We start from the raw sequence: 21362 nt of genomic DNA on the forward strand, positions 1-21362 counted from the left end.
TGAGCTGCAAAAATGGCAAATCGCTGAGAAAACTCATAATTTTTTCCCTGACCTGCTGTGAAGGCAGCGTAAATTTTATTATTGGCAATGCCAACTGCACGGTGTCCAGCAACTACAACAAAGTTTCCGGCTAAAGTTTTGGTTTTTTCCGCGCCCTATCAGGCGTTCATACACCCCGTCAATCCCCTTTCAAACAGATGATTAATGAAGCTTTGAAAAGTTGAGTGCAAATTTAATCAAGCGCACGGGCAAATCGAAACAATCGACGGAAAAAATGGCAAACTTATAATAAGCTCCAAATTGGCACAATATGCCCAGGAAAAGAGAATAGAGAATCCAATTATGTAAAGAGGAAAACTAAAACAAAAGAGCATCGGGCTTAGAAAATAAATTATGCAATAAGTAGGCTTCTGGCGCTTGTGATTTATTATTTGATTTTTGACATGTATTCGAAATGGTGGAGTGGGCCCGAATAACAAATGGGCTTATGCAAATTGTTTGATTCTCATAAAACGACACTACATAATGATTGATTCATTGAATGATAAGCCCCAACACAAATTGAACCAAGCATAAAGCAACATTTTTGTATCTAATAGCAAAATAGTGAAAATAAAATCTGTACATATTTGTTTTAATTTAAGTACCTGTCAAGTAGCCACATAAAAAAGTATAAATGACATATTACCATATATATTTGTTTAAGAATTATAGTTGCTTAAATAAATATCAATTTAAATTTTATATTCTTCTTTAATTACAGTTTACTTAATTCCCATGTGTGCGGACCTTTTAGTGGTGAGTATAATACTTAATAAACTTAACACAGCTAAAGAATAAGGAAACGCACTCCTAAATTTTTAATACATTTTATTTAATCGTCTTAAAAATAATTATAATGTTTCCTAAAATATTTCTTTTCGAAATAATCAAGTTTATTAAAAAATTTAAGACAAATAAAAACCTTGCATTTTCTGGACATAATACCCTCTTCAAGAAAATTATTGAGAATCTGATTGTACGAAAGCATCCGATTTACCTATTCTAACATATAGTTGAACCTCAAAAGATCCCAGTATGGTATTTCCTGGCAACAATGTGTGCTTTAGTTGCTGTTACTTAACCCTCTTCAAAAATATTATCTACTCTTACCTCTCAATCCAGTGCAGAAATTTCCTTTACCCTTTTCGCTGGCACGTGTTTCAAACTTGAGCAAAATTGTGCTGGCCCATAAGACTATTTCATCCTTAAAGACAACTTCATTCATCATGCTGTCCGTTTTATATATAAATTTCATTAAACTTTCCAAGGAGGGTCCAATAATCAAGTGGCCATTTTATGCGTATTTGTTCTCTGACGTATTCATGAGCGCCAACTAATGCCATCAATTTGCGAGACTTCCAGCAGACTCGAAATATTCCCCCCTGACAGGCGAAGCCCAACTTTTGACATTTCTTGGGCTTGGGGTGACCTGAACACTTGACAGGATCAGGACCAGGACCTGGTGTCCCGATGTCCCGGTCCGTGGCCCAATTATTATCATAATGCCAAATGAAGATGACAACATTGACAGCATGTTGGATGTGGGATGTGGAGCGAACGAGAAGCGAACTTTTAATGATACTGGTAAGGTCGCCGGCTGAGGGCCAATTAATCACTGCCGCCCAGTGTCTCCGTTTGAGTGTCACTTAATTTTTTATGATACTCCGCCTTGACTTAGCGTCAAACGTTTCACGTTCAATTGTTTTATGCCGTCTGCGCTTTGAGGTTACGAGTGGTCTCTATAAAGTGTTTTCCTCCCTGCATCCAACCGCATTTTCCCGCCCCTCGAGCGAATTGTTGTCGAGACTTTCGAGCCATTTTGAGTGCCTGGCCAGAAAGTTTTCTGTGCTGCCCGAGAATGAAACCGTCAATTTGCCGCAAATATACGTACACATTGGGTGGAGTGAACGGGGGAAGAAATATACCAACAACGAGAAGTTTTTAATGGCCATTGAGACCAGTTTATGCAGCAGCCACTCCCGTTCCGCATTTACCAACCACCTCCATCCTCATGGTTTGTTGCTATTATTAAATTAGTTGCGGGCGATTTGTGGTAATTAGGGTTAAATTCAATGGTTCTTCGAACTCGGTGGCAAATTGTAAAATTCTGTCACACCCTCTGGCAGATATTTTTTAGTTTAATTTATCGTTAGATTTTAAATGTTGTTTAAATTTATATTTGTTCAGAACAATTATTAACATCACATTAATTAACAAACCACTAAATAATATGGTGGAGTGCTACAGAAGTCATAAGGGTTTCGAAATAATAAAAAATATGCAAAGGAAAATGGAAGCGTTGTCTATAGTAATTAATCTATTGAAATTCCGTATTTAAAATAAATAGCTTACTTTTAGACACATTTATAAATAATTTCCAAAACAGTATTCATAGAAACCCCATATATATTTTTGTATTTTAATTTTATTTAAGCTACTGCCTATTTCAATAAACTAATTTTAACGTGAGTTAATCATGTGCAGGGATATGTTTAACCAAGAAGATTGCCGAGCTGCTTGGGTTTTCATAGGCATTCACCCGGGGACTAATTAGGTCGCATCACTGCATCGATTAGCTCACGCTCTAATCCCCCCGGGAATTACACCATCAACCTCCATACTCTGGCTCTCCGAAGGATAAGGATGCATATCCGTGCAGCTGAAATCCCATCAGGTGCATAAGCCCCTTGATGCCGGCACCTTCAACCACCGACGTCTCACTCGCCAATCTGTTCGTGCATGATGCTGAATCTTATTTGAGGCATCAGAAGCCGTATCATCATCATTTATTTATGCGTGGCACAGCGTTGCGTGGATGCATTATGGGCATGACACCATCTGCTGGATTCACGCGGTGTTAATAACACGTCAACGTTCGGGACGTATACCTGATGTGCGCATGTTTGTGTGTGCGTGCGTGCGTTGTTGAGAAGGCGCATGAAGTATACGCCGTGCTGGCATCTTACACAATACTGTCGCTGGAAGAAAGCCAGTTGACAGCGGCTGCAGCTAAACGCATTTAATGGGCAACGTTGTCTGCCGTAGCTGCCTCTTGCAAATTGCAATTAATTACTTGAAGTGCCGGTGGTGTTGCTTCCATATCCACGTCCACATCCTCATGCACCCATTAATGTCTGCACAATGCCAACCTGCACACCGCTTAAATGGCTGTCACGTCTGCTCCTCGAGGAGCAGCCAAAAGAGCCACCCTGTAGCTCGTCTGTCTTATTTATGAGTCTTAATAGCGAACCAGCCCACATAAGTTGGGCAGGTTTTCTTAACAGGTTAAGTAACAGTTTTCCTTCGCAAATCGAAAAGTCTAGCTGGGAGTGTCATATTGTACGCCAATTTAATTTCATTTTTGTGGCTCCATCTTAATGAAGGTAATTCAACAGTCTCGCTCTCTCGCAAATTATTAAAGATAATATGATAAGTCAGTGGGTAAAATCGCAAATTAATCAGCAATAATGAACGTATATAAAGCACAATATATTAATTATTATCTTACATTTTTTATTGAATGAACGAAATAAGAAAGGGAAAGGAAAATATCCAGAAAATCAGCTTAAATGCCATTTTCAGGGCCGTCTGAAAAATACTCAATTATTTGGTATTCCAGTAAAAGGATGAATTTCGCCGAAGCCTGTTAGGTTTTCCCATCGAAATCAGAGTGTTGCGAGATATTTGCATGCGTCACGCCTTAAAGCTGAATATTTGAAATGCCACCGACATTCGTGTTACTTAATTAAGAAGAAAAGGGAAACGTTTTTTATCCTCACCAGTGTATTTTTGGGCGTGTCTGTACACACGCGTGGACGGCTCTCAAAAACAGTATTTATTGTAATTTGTTTGTAATGATAAAAAGAATCGAATGGCACACGCGATTGGCATATAAAAAAAAACAAAAAGCGAGCTGGTGAATCAAATTAAAATTTCACCGACATTTAATATTCATTGAAAACATTTTGTAACAACAATAATAATGATACACGCAATCCAGCAAGCCGACTGACGGAATTGAATGTATATTCGAGAGTATATATACATATAAAATACAAATACGGGATATACACGTTTGATATGAACAACAAACCAAACTGTCGTGGACGGAATCGCAAACACATTGAGAGCCCTCAAAATCCTGGATAAATTTATTGATGGAATGTGTGGCGGGCCCATTAAGGTTAAACGGCTGGATTGAACAAATATTAGCATGAAAATGATTTACATTTTTTGCAATTGCCCCAAAGCGAATAAGATATTAAAAGGTTAAATTTTTAATGCACATTTCGTTTGAACTTCGGACACTCAAAAAGAAAGAAAATTATTTCTTAGAAGTCAAATTTTTTGGCCAAATTCTCACTTCAGTTTTAATTTTTTAATTTTATACTTGTTAAGTTGATTTATTTTGAATAAAGCACTTGTTGATTTTATATTTTTAATTTTATAATGGTAGTTTTAAAAAAATTTCATCTTTTAAAAGGATTTTAGTTGGAGTTTATTCAAGTTTTATTCTTCAATTTTTTTTAACGAACTCACTTTATTTGTTTGATTCCAATTCAATTTAACATTATTGAAGCGTAAAAGGAAAAATCACTTCGAAAAGCGTTTTAATTCAATTACATAGCAGCTGAGAAGATTCAGTGAGTTCGATTCGACTCCTTTTAACAATGTATTATTAATTTAACTAAATCACTTAATAGTCGAACTAAAAAGTTCTTTAGGCAATTCCAAACAATTTGAGACTCAATTATTTCAGTGACTTGTTCAACCAATATAATTTCGATATTTGCGTATAAAGATGGAAATCCAAGTGTAATCAGATTACTTTCCTTTTCTTAAGTAAGTTTTGCCACAAACAGAAGCAACCTATGATTTTGTTCATTTGGCACGTTAAATTCTTGGCAAAAACAGAAACACACTGGGCATTTGATTAAATGCCCGTTTCTAGCACATGCTTATAAATACACATGCATCTATCAGCCTTAATGAATTCAATTAATTTACTCCTGCCAAAAATACAGGATTAGACACACACACACATAAAAGACTTTCATATAGAGACCTCTTTCTCATCCTGAACTTTATTCTCGATGTCTGAGCTTCATTATGATGAGTGATTGTTGCTGCTGCGAGTGTCTGCGTGTGTCGAAGATTTTTCTCAGTCGATTCTGGGACATATATTCTATTTCCCCAACCTTTTTTCCTTACATGATGCCATTTTTTCTTTTGTTCGTCGCACGTCATTTGCGGTTTTATTAATGTGTGCTAAATGTGACGTCTACATATAATTTACGATCTACTCATTCATATATACTTATGCACTCCAGACGCGAATGGTTTATTTGTATGGAGCCTCGTGAGCTGGAGTTCCCCCAATCCCAGATGATTTGTTTGCCCACAATGATGCCAAGGCCATCAGTGTGAAGTGTATGTTTATATACCTCAAGTGCCAACGATTTTCATTCTATTTTTCACCAGGACAATAACCTAATGGCTATTTATTATTTTGTGCATTGGAATTGCGGTCACCAGGGGGTCTGGATAAATTGGCCAAACGGAAAAGATAGGCACTTTCAGCTAATTGAAGCTGAAAAATAGCCCCATCTAAATCAAATTCTGGCCATTGATTTCCATTTTGATTTTCAATTGAGCCAATCTAATCGAATGCATTTTAAAAAGCCCAACTTTTTGGGAAACCATTTTCGGTTGCCCATTGCGTCCTCAATTTATATTCACAAATCTGCAGCGAGCGACAACATTCGAAAAGCCAATTTTGTTCGCATCGCATCGAAATTTTCCGCCTGAAGCCAAACTAATACATAATTAGTTCAATTTCCGTTGTTGTCGATGACAGCGAGGCATTTTCTAAATTTTCACCCAGCTCTGCAGTGCAGTCGTCTGGATGCCTGAAACATTCCACCAGCACTGCATTTTGTTGGAAATTTCGCCTGAAAGTGTATGTAAGCTGGGTAAATTTATTCAATTAAAAGTTTGTGGTTAATGGTCCATTGAGGTTTATTGGCCAACACTCATTTACCAACTGCCCTTAAAAGAGGCGTCAGTAAGAATGCATTTTACACAAAGTATTCGCCTTGTAACTCAAAAGTTTTGGGCCAAAACGGTCGCCAAAAACAAATAAACATAATGCGTCTATTTGCCACTTAATGAATTTTTGCCAGCGAAAGACAAAAACAGGCCGAGATGGCAAATGGTAAATGGCAAATGGCAAACCTGTGTCCAATGTCCTGTGTATTGTTTGGCGTCTTCATTTCTTGGCTTTTGCCAACTTGCAACTTTCAGCCAAGCAAGTGGCAAATAAAATATCGCCAGCACATCTTGAGGACATCCGGGGTAGAAAAAGAGGGTCTCTGGCGCAGAGCGGCAAAATTTTCGCTTCTGACTGCCAAGTTAAATGTAATTGTAATTTTTAATTTTAAGTGCTCTGCCAGCGACGAAAAAATAATAGAATGCGGGAAAATGTTGGGTGCTCCAGCATTACAAATGTTAATTGCGCAACACATAACTCATAGTCTGGATGGTGTAGTCCGTGGAAAACGGAAAAGGCATTTCCCTATCTGCATGGCTGCTCGGAATTTCTTTTAGCAAATACTTGTTTTTTAAACCAGGTGAACTGAAGCGCTGCAGGTAAATTGTTTATGCTTCAGGTATTTTATTATCTTCGGAAGTTCAGATTTATATTTTAAGCAACTTTTAAATATTTATACAGTTTTTGATTTTAATGAAGATAAATTATTGTTTTGAAAACTATTTAGTTTTGAAATTTATGTACTTGACTGTCATACTATAATCTTTTCAATTTGTAAAATAATTGTAACCGCTTAAATGTAACATGTTCCAAGAGTAATTTTATTAATATAGATTTTAAAACATTCTATTCAGGTAATTTTAAAAAGGCTTAATCAATTTTAAATGACTTAGGTTAAAAAAAGGCCCCCAAAATGTCCAGGAAAAATCTTGTTTATTTTTAATTTTTTCCTCTTATTTTAAGTTTTAAGATAAAATGTTTATTCTTTTTAATTTTTATTTGGTTTTTTGTGTCTACTTTTTTTCAAGTGTATATATGGCACTCTGAAACCAATTTCTGAGTACTTTTTGATGGTACACCTGGTATTAAATGAAAACGATGCCTGTCCAAAGGAAACTTGGCATCCTGCATGCTTGCGATTGTCAGTGAGGCAATATAAACTGTCCGCTTCCTGTGTCCACAAACCCTTTTCCCTTTCGCCACTTTTCCCCCTTTGCCGTCGCTGCACTTATGCCTATTGTGCGATACTTATGGCAGGCAGTGTATCAGATAAAAGGGGCTGTGCTGACCATCGGTTGCCTTGCAGCTTTCGCTGCAGGACAAAGCATAAATTCGGCGTTTAACGGCGCCCACATGGGAACGATGCTGGTTTCTCGCGCCACTCCCCGGGGCCGGTAATATCTCCCCTCGGCCCTTTAAAAACCCCCTTCCCAATTTCAGACCACCCGCACTGGCCATTGTCTGGTGTTCGCAACTCGCTTTTCCAGTAATTGCAATTGTTTTCTATGGTGCCTGCATTGATGATACGGTCATGACTTGGAGTTCAGTTATCTTAGCCATTTGCCCTCTGATTTCCACTCACAACCCCTCTTCTATCGCTTTTCCCTCCCGTTTTGATTTTAATTTTCATCCTCACAGTGGAAATGGTTGCGATTTTAATCAGCTCGGAATCGTTGATTGCCGGCCAGTTGCAGTTGCCTGTTGTTTTCACTGGCCACTTGCAGTTGATTATCGCCCTCGCACTTGGCCAGCTACTACTGAATGGCGAAGTGCTTTATGGCCTCCTCATTAATACTTACTGAAGCGTTCATTTATGGAGGCTAGAGGCTTTAAGATTTCGCCTGCTATAGAGGAATGTTGGGTACAGATTGTGCCAACATTTAATGCAGCGATGATAACCTCATCCAAAAAGCACTATTATGCAAATATGTTATACAAATTCATTATTTATTATTTCATTAAAGTTTCAATAAAATCCATTAATTAAATTGCTCAGCGGCAAACAAAATCCTTTAATATGAGATGCAAGTTTATACTCCTGAATGGTTTTATACCTTTTTGTGCCATGTTTTGAATTGTGCTAAAATCACAACACCATTTTGCTGAGCGATAGGCTGTAAGCTCAGTTCAAATCACAGCGGCGACAACATTTCCCGGAAATATAAAAAAACAACACAAACAGGAATAAAAGCAAACAGATAACAAATTAAAAATCTAGCGTGTTTGCTTACACTGCGCCACATGTGGCCGGAACTGTGAATAGCTGGATGGGGCATATGGTGTGGAATATTTTGCTGGTTACATAATTATTTTGGTTTGGTCCCTGGCGGATGTGGTCGCTTAACTGCCGGGCACAAAACTGCAAAATGCATTTGATGGAAATTTATTCAACCCTAGTGGCGCGCCGCTTCTGCCTTGGCGTCCCATCAAAGCCTCTGTTTCCCCCCGAAACGAAAAATTCAATAAAATTCCAGCCCTTTTCCCTTTTCGTTTTGGCCTGGTCAATTTTTCTAGCTAATGATTTGGTTTCGCACTGGCGAATGTGTGCGTGACCCACTATGGTTTTCCTCAGTGTGTGCGTGTGTGTGTGTTAAATTTATGGCTTGCCAAGTGGTTAATTGTGAATGTGAATTCGCGGCTTGAGCGCTGAAATGTGGATACGCTGGTGGCTTATAAGTGAAATGGTTTGTGATTGAATAGTGGAAAATTCCACTAGAACACTAAATTCTTTGACAAAACCGCCAGAATGCTCTTTTATGGCTTTTCACAAATGAGAAAATAAAGCTGAATGTGTTTTGGACTTCTTAATTGTATAAAGCGTACCAAAACTATGTTTATTGCATACGTAATGGAGTGTGCTCCAGAAATGGCGTCAGCTTTAAGGCAGCTCCAAATATCGTTCCAGTTCTGAACGTATTAACTGTCGACTGAAGTCCACAACTAATGCGCTTTCCCAAAACACGCTGTTTTGCATACATTTCCGCACTTAGCTACTGTTCCTGTCCCTGGGTAGTGAATTCTTGAATTTGTGCGGCTTGAAATTAATGGCCAGAGGGTGCTGGTGCAGGTGCTGTGTGTTAGTGGTGTTTGTGTGTATCGAACAAATATTCCGGTTCGATCGTGAAACGCCACCTAATGAGAAATCCTATTAAAGAACAAATTTAATCCTCTAACTAATTTCGCAAGCACGCCGGGAGCGACACGCACATATTGGGGAGCTCCCTTGGCACTCGGCCCCACCATTTTCAGAAAGGACAACTGACAGTTGCTGCTGGGTATTTAGTTGCTGGCTTATTACAAACTAGTCCGTGCACTGAACGAAATACTCCAAATAAAATATAATTATTCATAATAACTATTAAAAAAAAAAAAACAAAATATAATAACAATGAATACTAAATGCTATCCTACTTCATATTTAATACCATTAAACAGTCGTACAGTATTTTCCGTTTGAAGTTAAATAAAGATAAGCATAGTTCTCTTTAAACAATTTTTTTACAAAATCAGTTCACAATTCTATTGTGGGTAAAAATCCAAGTGATGTCTCAAAATAAAATACAAGTACAGTAAAAGTGAATAGTCATTTTTGTGGTAGTGTCAAACCAAGCTGAAGTGAACCGAAAATATGCACAGGCGATTGAATCAATTAAAAGTTTGCCACAGAAGTACCAGAACGCAACACTAGCTGGAAAAGTGCATAGAGCATGCGGCAAGAACTTTGTGGAACCGTAAAGAGAGGTTGGCGCAGGGGACCGAAACATTTTCGACAAATTTACCCAAAAATTAACAACAAATCTTAAAGGGGGCAGCGCGGTACAGGACACGAACTTCAACTTGTGTGATAGGTAAAGTGCACAAGTTGTGGCAAATATTTTGAGCGCACTTTATTGACCAATATGTGTAGCAGTTGCCAGTCGCAAAATGCGCAAAATGCGGAAAACGCTTGGGCGGACAGCCAGTCAATTGATGTGGCTCTTGGTGATATTGCAAACTTTGCCGGCAGCATGGGACAAGTTTTCCGCACACAGCGGAGGAATCCAGCGGAAGTGACTGACTTTTGACAAACTTCAAACGCTTTGAGAGCATTGAATTGGCATTTTTTAATTGCTCTACAGAGATGGCAAACTTATTAAGTCGTGTGACCAGATAAACTGACTGATTAACAAGCCGCTTATACAGTTCAAAGAATATATTTTTCTGATGGTGTACTCTGGGAAACGCAATTTGTGCAGAGAAAGAAAGTTCAAGCCAAATTCCATTCGGTAAATTTAAATTATGTTTATGTATAGGGATCACAAGGTAATTAAAATAGTCATTAAATAAAACACAGTTTGATATGAACACAAATATAAACAAAAATATGTTATAATTATTAAATATAAATTTTCTTTTTGACGACACAACTGCTAAATTTCGATTTTAACATTTCGAAAGCCGTGAAGTAAAGGCATTTTAACCATAAGGTTTTTTCGCTGTGTAACACCCATATAATTTGATTGGCTCACCCGGTTCATATGTAAATAAAATCCCAGACAGTGCATAGTGTCAGCTTAAATGTAATTGTTGGAAATTTTAATGAAATTGAAAGACTACATGGCGATGCAGCTGCAGCATAAAATAAGAAGTAATTGGCATGCAATAAAAAAACGGCTAAGAAAACCGAGAAGAACTTAGATTCGAGAGTATGGAGTGTGGCCAAAGGAAAATGGGAAACTTCACATGAGCTGGCAGTTCTCGAATCTATTTGCACTAAGTGTTCGTTAGAAAATGTTTGCATAGCAGCACTCAACGTCATTCAAAACACATGTAGATTCGTCGGGGACCCTTGAAGAGAGTTTCTTGGGCAGGGAAATTGCGTGGGAAATGGGGAAAATTCGGGAAGGGGGGGATTGTGGAGGCCTTGACTGTGCGATCTGAGCGAAGGAAATCAAAGAAAATCAATAAAAGGCAAATTGTCGTAGGAAAACAGAAATGTGCATCATTTTCACTTTATGCAAATTGCAAAATGTGTGATGAAGTCTTTCTCCCCCTCTCCCCTCCCCTCCTTTCCAACTTTTCCGCCATTTCATTCCTTCTGCAATCGTCATGAATGAATACAAATACAAGTAAATGTGTATGCCCTCCCCTGCCACCGCCACGCCCCTATCCTCTGTTTGTCATGTGTAAATGCAATGGCTGACAAAAGGCATTTGCATATTTAATGTTATTACGTTATTTTGCATGGCACACAAAAATTTATGTTTGCATGCGACCAAAACTCTCAGACATTGCGAATGCGCATATTCGTTATATTTCCCACAAATTTCACAATAATTCCCTCACAACTTTTTCGGAAGCCCCAGAACTGTAGGGAGTGAGTGAAATCTCGTTGCCACACTTGTTCGCCATCGTCATCACCATAAATAATGCAATTATTGTCTGCTGCCAGTTTGAATTTACGCCCATTTCGATGCTTGGCTAGTGAAGTAAATGTTGCACAGCAACGAGAGTAAAAAGTCGAGAGCGTGAAGAAATGAGAATGCCATTAAAAACACGTTTCAGATTACAAAAGTTAGAGGCTTTTCTTCCCCAGCGTTCGCGTCATCAGTTCCCACGTGGATAACTATAAATGCCATAATCCGAGAAGGATGCAACTTAGTAATCTAGTTGTGTATTATTTTCCATTTTGTTTTGGGAAACTACACAAGTTATTTATGTTTATTTTGTGGAGACCATTATACTTGATACATTTCCATTCATTTATTTATTTACTGAACGTAATCAATATAATGATTATTTCAAAACGTAAAGTTATGATTTATTGCATATACGGTATCACAAACCATTTTATCTTTTGAAATTGTTTGTTTCCTTTAAAATTGAATTAAAATAAAAGATTATGAAGTAGGTTAAGATGGCTCCGGTAATGTTTAAGCTAAAATGGAGCCTGAATACTCTCAGTTCGTTTTCCGATATCAAATTTATTATAGCATACTTTGTGGAGAAAATTTTCGCCATAACTTTTTCCTTTGAAAAATATAATTTACGAGTCGTCGCAATTTATGATTTTAAATTCCATATCATCATAATCAATGTTCAAAGCTTAATGTAGTAGTACACCCACACACATGCCACGCCCCCTGCCACCCCCACAAAGGACGCAAAGGACCCGAGGACGGCAAAAGGCAGCCCAAAGTGTGACTTCAGTCACTTGACTTTGCCAGCCAGGAAACCAAGGGGCAAGTCAGCCCAGCAATGCCATGCGATGGAATCCTGGCCTACAACTGGCAGGATGTGTGAAACAAGGATTCGAATAGAGAGGCGGCAGTAGGGGGAGGAAGGGGGTGCAACTGGGGGAGGCTAGCATCTTCTGGCCGACAATCATGGCAACCGCAAATCATCATAGATATTTCGAAAATTTCATTACATTGTTCGGCTGTGCTGGGAAACTTGCTAAAGGTGGCAGGAGCGCTTTCGTCTCCAGCCATCTCCTCCATCCCAGCCCTCCCATTGACCCACCTAGGACCTCTCGCAATTTCCCGTACATTGTCGGAAAATTCAACCTTTAAGGTTTGTTTTTCAAGTGATTATGTTAACTTTTAAATCATAAAAAGACACTGATTGATACTTGGCATTTGCAAGATCGAAATTTTCAAAATCAGTATTATTGAAAAACAATGTTAAAAAAGTATTATTACAAGTATATATATACAGATAATATTTTTAATTTTAAATTTAATATTCCTTTCATTTAGCTCAGAATTTTTCATGGACTTCCGGACTTAAACTATTTTGAATATTGCATACTATTACCGTCGAAAAAATTGTAATATTCATAGCTGGCGTGCAGCTTGGAACTTCGTAAAGTAAAATTTTCCATAATAAATTTCTCAGTGCACGTGTGCACTTGGCTGAATGTTATCTACCATGCCAAATGATGTCAATGAATGGTTAGATGAGGTGTGTTTGTATGAGTCGCCGTGTTATATAACTCTAGACCTACATACACACGCGTAACAGTTAATGACGGTTCTGGTTCTGGAAATTCCCTGGCAGGAAAAGCCCAAGTCCCCGACAGAGTCGAGTCGAGCCGAGCCGCCTTTCATTTCTACACTTTTTTCCCAAACCAGAATTTTTTTGTGCCGTTTTCGTTGTTGTTTGTTTTTTTTTTCCGGCTACCCCCCCCTGCTCAGCCACTGCCATCCGCCCCCTTATCCGCTTGTACCAACCATTCTCGTCTATTGTCTCATTGTCTGTGCGCTCATGTATGATTTTTTATTATAAATAAGCTTGTAGGCATGTGTCAGCTAGGAGGAAAAAAACCCTGTGTGCCAACTAAACTCTGGCCGTAATCTGAAATGGTAAGGCAACAACAACAACAACAAGAATGCCTGGCAATCATGGTGTAACTGCCAGCAACAACAACAAAAACAGAAGCAATATGAGCAAAAACGAGAAATTGTGTTGTGACATTAAAATTTAAGATTTCAAGGAAACATTGACCGGAATTTCATTAGATGAACGCTTGGCTTTAAAAGGAAGCTTTTGAAATGAAACACATAAGAAATATAGCTATAAGTAAAGAAGAAGTGAAAGCAATAAATTTAAATGCAAATAATATAATAAAGTTTACTTTACAGACAAAATTATAATTTTTTTTTAAATGACGACTGATAGATTGTGAACTTTCTTTATATTTATCTTATGATGTCTAAAATAATATTAGTAAAAATAATAACAAAATGGTTTTTTATCGTTGACATATTAAATAATATGTATTAGAGTAAGCCAGAAAATGTATTTAAACAAATAAATAAATAAATCTTTGACATATTAAATTGTCATAATAAAAATTTATTAAGCAACATTTTCTTTTTATTTTCAGATAGCTGAATAAGAGCCCACGGAACGGTAAGTAAAGCTCATAGATTACTCGACAAAAAGTAAGCTCGTTCAATAATCCTCCATTCAGACAATCTCTTTTAATTTATTTATGAAAATGTCTTGTAGTCCGTTTTCATTGTTACAACCAAATCGCTTCCTTTCAAGCAATTCAAATTGAGCACCCATAAATACCTCGAGCAATTGCCGTTGGCCTGGTGATTGTTATCTCAGCGCAAATCTGAGCAATTTAATAAAAAATAAAGACACAATCGAAGCCCACGCATGCTGTCGCGTTTGTCTAACGAAAGCAATTCCGTTTTACTTAAAAATTTGCCAGCGGCAAGAACGGCAACCTTTGGCTGGCACAGGGTTTGTATATCTAAATCGCAAACAAATCGAAAGCCGCAGACTTGTGTATGTGGGTGTGCCTGAATATCTCTCAATTGCAAAAGGAGCCGAGATGGAAATCCAAGGAGCATTTCCTTGGTTGAAAAAGAATACACATTGCCTAGGGCTTATTTGTCGATTGTGCGGCAATGCAACACTTTCTGCCCCAATCCCCAGGTTTAAATGAATAATGGCAAGAGCAATGCCACCTGCGAGCTTCCTCGCCATCCGCTGCCATCCACGAACCCAGCCAATTTCAATTCCCTTCGCCAGCCACTTGAATCCTTCCTGGAAACTGTGGCTGCGTCATTTCCATCAGTTGATTGCCATTATGTTGTTAAGGTGAAAAGCGCAGGGACATTGTTGTTGCTGTTGTTGCTGTCGCTGTGGCAGGAATATTGCGACACTTGCAACACAGCACAATGCAACACAGTACAACACAAACAAAGTGCAATGAATGGTGTGCTGCCTTTGCTGATATTGTTCTGTTGTTGAGTGGAAAATGAGTTTACACTTAAGTAAATCACTTTTGCGCTTTCATATTGACAAATGAAATTAACCCAGGGCGGACGGAGGAGAAAGTACATCTTTTTCCCCGAAGCACGCACACGTAACACATTGCGTATGCGCAATATCTGGCTACGACCAACCTGCCTTCCTGCATTGTTAACTTGTTTATTAGTGAGTCGGACATCCTTTCGACCTGATTCGGAAAAACCGAACCGGTGATAAAGAAAATTTGATTGCGAATTGGCAGCACAAACCTCAGAATTAAGGGGGTGGAAAAAAGGTCAGATGTTGCAGGGCTTACTCAATTTGCTGGCTAATTTAATATGCAGGCTGCAGAAAAACCTACCGAAAAGTAAAATAAAGGCACACACCGAACACATTCAGCTCTCGTAATTGGATTTTGCAAAGTTATTGTCTACAGGCCGCCGCCCCTTTCTTTATCCTTCTTTTCCAACTCGCACTCGCTGCATTTGAAATATCGAAAAAGTTTCTGTATAGGAAAAGGGTTTCAAGTCCTGACTATGAGATATGCATGCTAAGTCATGGCTGACCAAGCACACGAAAGTTTTAAATGACTTTTGCTTACTCTTCGGCCCAGTAGGAATAGTACCACTCACACATCTGTATGACACAATAACTTTCCCCATGTAAGTTTAGTTTAATTAAATATAAAAAAAAAAGTAAGCTTTAAGGAGGGCAGAAATTGTCAACTCTGGCAAGTTCCACATTGCACACAACTATTTCAATTTATGTAACATTGCACGTCGGCTACTTTTCAAATTCTTTACTTTACTTTTTCGTCAGAGTGTATGTGTGTGCCGGAACATTTTCCGTTCTTTAGACATGCCAAAGTTTCTTCTGTCTGCTGTCCGTCTCTTTTGCAGGCCAATTATTTAGCTAATTTAACTGATTTATGCTCCTTTTGAAGTTTGCATTAATTTGATGAAAGAAACCTTTAAATTTATTTGCGAATCAGAGTTTGCGAAATATCATATCTTGTTTCAAAGCCAAACTCTTATGGTACTTTGCATAACTTGTCATTTGCAGAAAATTACTTTCACGTCAACAAGAAGAGGATTTTGCCACCTAAAGTTCTTTTTGTTTACCAAACTTATGTTCGACACACACAAAGTAAATTCTTTAAGCTTTTCCGTCAGACGCATTTTACAATGACGGAAGAGCGCTTGATTTTTTCAGAGCCTTGAGAATATTCCTTCTGAAAGCTTGTACCTGGTAGCGTTTGTCGATTACAAAGTCGTAACAAATTCGGAAATCTTTTAAGCAGATTGGTTTTTAGTCGAACGTTGAGTTTTTCTATTTTCAAAAAGTTATTTTGTGTTTAAAGCATATTATATATATTATGCTTTGAAAATATATAAACTTTATTTATAAAAAGTTCAGTATCCCATCTTTAATTAAAGTCCGTACTTTTATTTAATTTAATAGATAAAAAAAATATATTTTCGATTCCCAGCTAGACTTGTCTTTCCAAAGAAAGCGTATTATCTTCGGCACGTCTCGTCTTACTCGTGTAATTTTGGTTTTAACCAAACACATGCATAATGTTCATAATGAAAATTTGCAGAGTGCAGGCATAAGTTAAAGTTTTTGCCGAGCACCCAAAGCAGTTACCACCCCTTCTACCTTTACCATAGCTTTACCATTTCACCGCCCCATTTCCCAACCCGCGTAATCTTTCTCTCAGAGCTTTGAACCTGCACCTTCCGCTGTAACTCAAAACTGTTTGTTGGCAGTTTGATATCAGCAGCTTCCTGTTGTTAAGTTTTGCTAGACAACTTGTGTGTATATAAACTATAAACTGGGTTAACAACTAAAATTGAGGAAAGTGAAAATTTTAGTGCCACCTAACTAGAAAAATTTTAGTAAAAATCAGTTCAATTTCGCAGAGCAAACATTATGCTGATGGCTCGTTGTAATCTCTCCCCACAACCCACAATCCACACAACTCGCACAACAATGCCAAGTGATAGTAAAAATCAAATATTGCAGACACAAAGCAAGGCTTTGAGGAGGAGTTCGGTTCGGGTGGATAGCACTTGCCCTGACAGGGCCGAAACAATCTGGCTAACAGAAAAGTCAATATGCGCCTGGCATTTCTCAAGTCGGATAATATTGCGGCAAGCTTTGCATAGGGGAGATTGTGGAACAACGAGGCCAGATTTAAATGCACTCAAGAAATATAGGAATTTTCTTATTTTCAAAACCGGTTTTATAAAATAAAAATCTTTTTTTTTTAACCACTGTCAAATGTTATTTTTGCCAAAATAATATTAAAAGTTACTTGATTAAAAAAAATTAAAATCATATTAAACAATTTTACGAGTACTATTTAAACATATATTAAAAATTGAAAAAATGATTTTTTTTTAAGATTTTAAAATATTTAATAAACAAATTAAATATTTTAAGTATGTTAGAAAAAAAAAGGAGCTGGAAAGGGCACAGGATCAGGCGGCAAATACGTTGCTAAAGGGAAGATGCCCTAATGCGGTTGCAACACATCAGTTGTTCCCTGGTCGGCTTGCAGTGGTTGTTCCAGCTGCAAATTGTGGCCCAGAGTGCCTAATAGTAAATCAATTTGTTCCAAAACGTAAGCTTCAAAGTGACTTCAAGTTGCAAGGATTGAACGGAGTTCTTGAACTCTGAATGGTCTAAGAGCTGTAAATAGAAAACAAAAGCAAGGCAAAATTGAAGAAACTTTCCAAACGCCAAATATGAAAATTGTTTTGGGGGAAAAGTTCTCAAAGCCCACTACAAAATTAATTGAAAATGTAATTCAAATTTATTTAAATATTTATAAATAAAGTACATCATTTACTGCAATTCTTATACAAAATCTTTAACAATTTATCTCGAACAGATGAAACAGAAGTCCGACCAAAGATTTTTAAAAAGTTTCTCCATACTTCAAATGGAGTTTGAAACTTCAATTCAATTAGTCCAGTTTTGTGTACTTACATACCATTTTGGTAAAAGTGAAATCATTTTTGGCAATGATAATGAATGCTTTAGCAAAAGCTGTATGGTACAATGCAATACAATAGCAATCGAGTCTGCAAAAATGTTTCCACTGAATTGCAAATACGATTTTCCAGGGTAAGTGTTGAGCTGCTTCAAAATAAACCAAGAACCGGATGGATAAATGTGCGAAAAGCTATTAGGACCTGCCGTAAATTCCACAGTTTATTGGCTCCTTCGCCCAGAGTGCAGCCAAAATATTTTGCTCTCCTTAATTGAAAATGCACTTGGCTTGGAGCCACCCAACAAAATCAACCAGTCACATTCACATTCACCCACCTCGTCTCTGTCTGGAGCATTTCTAATGAGCACTTACCAATTACATACCTCCTGAGTACGTTCGCAGTGCACGGGAATTCTTTTTTTACTCTTTCCTTTTTGAACAAAGCTTAGCACATACTTTGCTCTACTTTATTTCCCAATGTCCTTTTAATCAAACGGCAACTTGACCGGGCCAACGGGCCAACAACAAAGACATCCCATCGACGTCGACTCTCGGAAGGAGCATTCAGCATCGAGCATTGAACAGCAATCGATTTAGTTGGTGGAAAAGCCGGAGGAAAAGCGTGTCCTGCAGGAGCTGGCGAAGAAGCAGGAGAATTTACCTCGTCGAGTGCTCTTCAAGATGCACTCATTTAATTGAGTGACCCAAAAATGAACGAGCTGCATGTTTAATTTCTCGCTCTTTTGCCTCTCGAGCACTGATTGAGATCCCAGGCCAGTCGATTGCTCTTTAAATATTTAAGGAAACTCCTCTGTGAAAGGACATAAGTGGTGTCTGTTAGGAGTCACCAAAGGCACTTAAGTGGCAATAGAAGGGATTCTGTATGCAATGTTGATTCGGGACTCATAGGATTGCATGTTAAGCGATAATTTGCAAATGGCAGTTGAAAATAGTTAATTAGGCAGTTTCGGCCGAATATATAGCTGCCATCGTAAAGATCAGACCAAAAATGTTTAACCTTCCCTTCCCTTCTTATATGTATTTAAAGTGTAATAAATTTAAAACTTCATATTAAGCGATAATTTGAAAGTTGCAGGTATAAATTAAGAAATTTATGGATGGTCTTATAACTACCATAGAAAAAACCAGAAACGAGACTTTATGAATTCTAAACTACTCTACACTGGTTAAACAAAAAGCAAATTTTCGTTTGTTGAAATTTTACATTTGACTATTTTCGGAATTGATTTTAAAATTTAAAGATTTAATATAAATTTAAGCTCCTTTTTTTATTACTCCATTTCTTATCAGTGTAGCTTTGTTTAGGGCTTTAAGTTTTCTCCTTATACCATATAGTCTTCACATGAAAATTCCCTGCGGGAAATCAGTCAGTTAGCAATTTACCTATATTTCGCTGGCCATCGTTTCGCTGTTTCGGTGTGCTTCCGTGGCCAAAATCAACATGGAGTTTTCCGCAAACAAGGCGATTGCATGTTACCAGCGAATTAATAAACCAGAAGTACACGGCCATCCAGGAGCACTCATCCACGCTGTTTCCCAAGGTTCCCAAGGGCAACCACCCACTGACAGCCCCACCCAGAAAAGCACATTAATGCGTGTGCATAAAACCAAACTGTGATTTTCATTCCCTCCGCCATGAATTTGTGCGGCTCGAAGGTTAATGATTTGGATACAATGGGGAGGGGGGAAAACTCAAAGTGCTTCAGCTAATTATGCGCTTGTGAAAGAAGGAGGGTGAGCATTTGGGAGGTCGTGATCTGTCCACATTAGTTGTATTATTCTAATTAGGCGACGGACAAATTAATCGGGTTGCGAAAAACCCACTGAAGTGTGGGGAACAACATACGAGTTGAGTGCAGAGAAAAGCACTTTGGAAAATGGTCAGCGATTAACACCACCAGCTGGTTTTGTGTTCGCATTTTTTTCCTTCAGGTAATTGCCTGCAATTTTTTTCTCTTACTTCTTAAGCGATTATTGCGGTTTTTATTTGACCCTTAATGCGCAATGGATGCGTTGTTCATGGAATTGCCAGCGTTTCAATAACAATCAACTAGCTCCACTCCTTTTGGCCATTAAAAGCACTTACTTTTTAATAACCACACTTAAATGGTCAGACTCAGAACTTATTGCGTTTTTATTTCATTCGGACGTCCTTGTTTGAGTCAACATGCGATAAATGTGATACAATATAAGCAGAGTTGAAAATGACGTTACGCGAATAGTAATAAATAAGAAAGACAAAATTTCAAAAAGTTTGGAAAAAGCTTATAGAAGTTTATTACTATTGTGCAAGAAAAATATTTGATTACATATATCAACAGCCTCGTACCTTAAATATATTTCCATAAAATCTTTCTTTCTGATCTTGGTGAGATAAAATCCCCCCTCGTTCATAAAAAATCCATAATTAATAAAAGTCAAAGCCAAGAGACCTTGTTTAACTAAGTCCCCAACACAGACTGTGTATCTCAAGATACAAGTACCAGGGCATAAATCAAATCAAAAGGAAGGTTATCACGTTGATCACGTAATTGATTATGTAAGCTCTGCAGTGGGTGTGTGTTTGGGTGCTGTGTGTGGGTATATAGTGTATGGGGGATATGCTCGTTTTTGTTCCACCAAGTGATTTCGCAATTAACAAGGAAAAAGTTAGCTGTCATTCGAGGAGCAAGCGAGGGGATTTCGGAAAAGAGGAGCACGCAATCCCCCAGCACGTGGGCATTAAAAGTCCGGACTCCGGACTCCGGTCTCCGAACAACGGACTACGCACTAAGGGTCCAGTCCGGTCGGATGCCATTCGGACTGCCGGAGTTTGCCATTGTTGATACTGCCTCTCTTTTGGGACGTGACAATAAAGCGCCGAACCGTTAAACTATTGTGCGCCATAAGGATTAATGTCATTTACATAATTTGCCCATGTGTGAGTGAGTGGGTGGTGGAAGTAGTAGATGGGGTTGAAAACCCCTAAGCAGGAGCGCACGCGTTTCGGCATTTTGGCATTTCAGCATTTTGGCCACTCACGCGAACAGCTGCTGCAACATGATTGAGCTTTCAAATTGCTAGACCGCTCTCAACGGTCAGATCCTCATGCTCTTACACTTAAAAACAAGGAACACGTTATTTAAATCGAAGTTAGAATTTAAATCAAAGCCAATAGAGTTACATATAAAGGGTTTTTTAAGTGCTAGACGGCTATAAATACCCTAGTTAAAAGACAATCGTTTAAAATTATATTAATTTTATTAGTTCTGAGTAACTAAGTGTTTAGAAAATATTCAGGTTTTTTCCACGCAATACATTCAAAGCAATTTGAAAACAATTATTTAATCTTATATTGTTTTAGTATAAGCTAATAAGCCAGATAATAACTTAACTAACGCTATTTTCAATAAAATCAACTTAAGCTACAATTATTTTCCAAGCATAAACGAAAGTCTCTTTTAGTGTAGCACCCAGTAATCAGAAAGTGCGAATGGAAGTGAACTAACATTAATGGCCTCTAAA

General features: G+C 37.9%; 1 protein-coding gene across 1 annotated transcript in view; it reads left to right on the forward strand.

Annotated features, from left to right (window-relative positions):
• LOC108149369 (putative neural-cadherin 2) overlaps positions 1-21362 on the forward strand; it is a 118719-nt gene that overhangs the window by 16447 nt on the left and 80910 nt on the right. Inside the window, exons 2-3 of the mRNA XM_017276871.2 lie at positions 764-798; positions 13959-13984. The gene's annotated coding sequence lies outside the window, so the exon portion shown is untranslated. The remainder of the gene's footprint in view (positions 1-763; positions 799-13958; positions 13985-21362) is intronic.

Source organism: Drosophila elegans, unplaced genomic scaffold (genome assembly GCF_018152505.1).
Source record: "Drosophila elegans isolate 14027-0461.03 unplaced genomic scaffold, ASM1815250v1 contig_814, whole genome shotgun sequence".
Lineage (NCBI taxonomy): Eukaryota > Metazoa > Arthropoda > Insecta > Diptera > Drosophilidae > Drosophila > Drosophila elegans.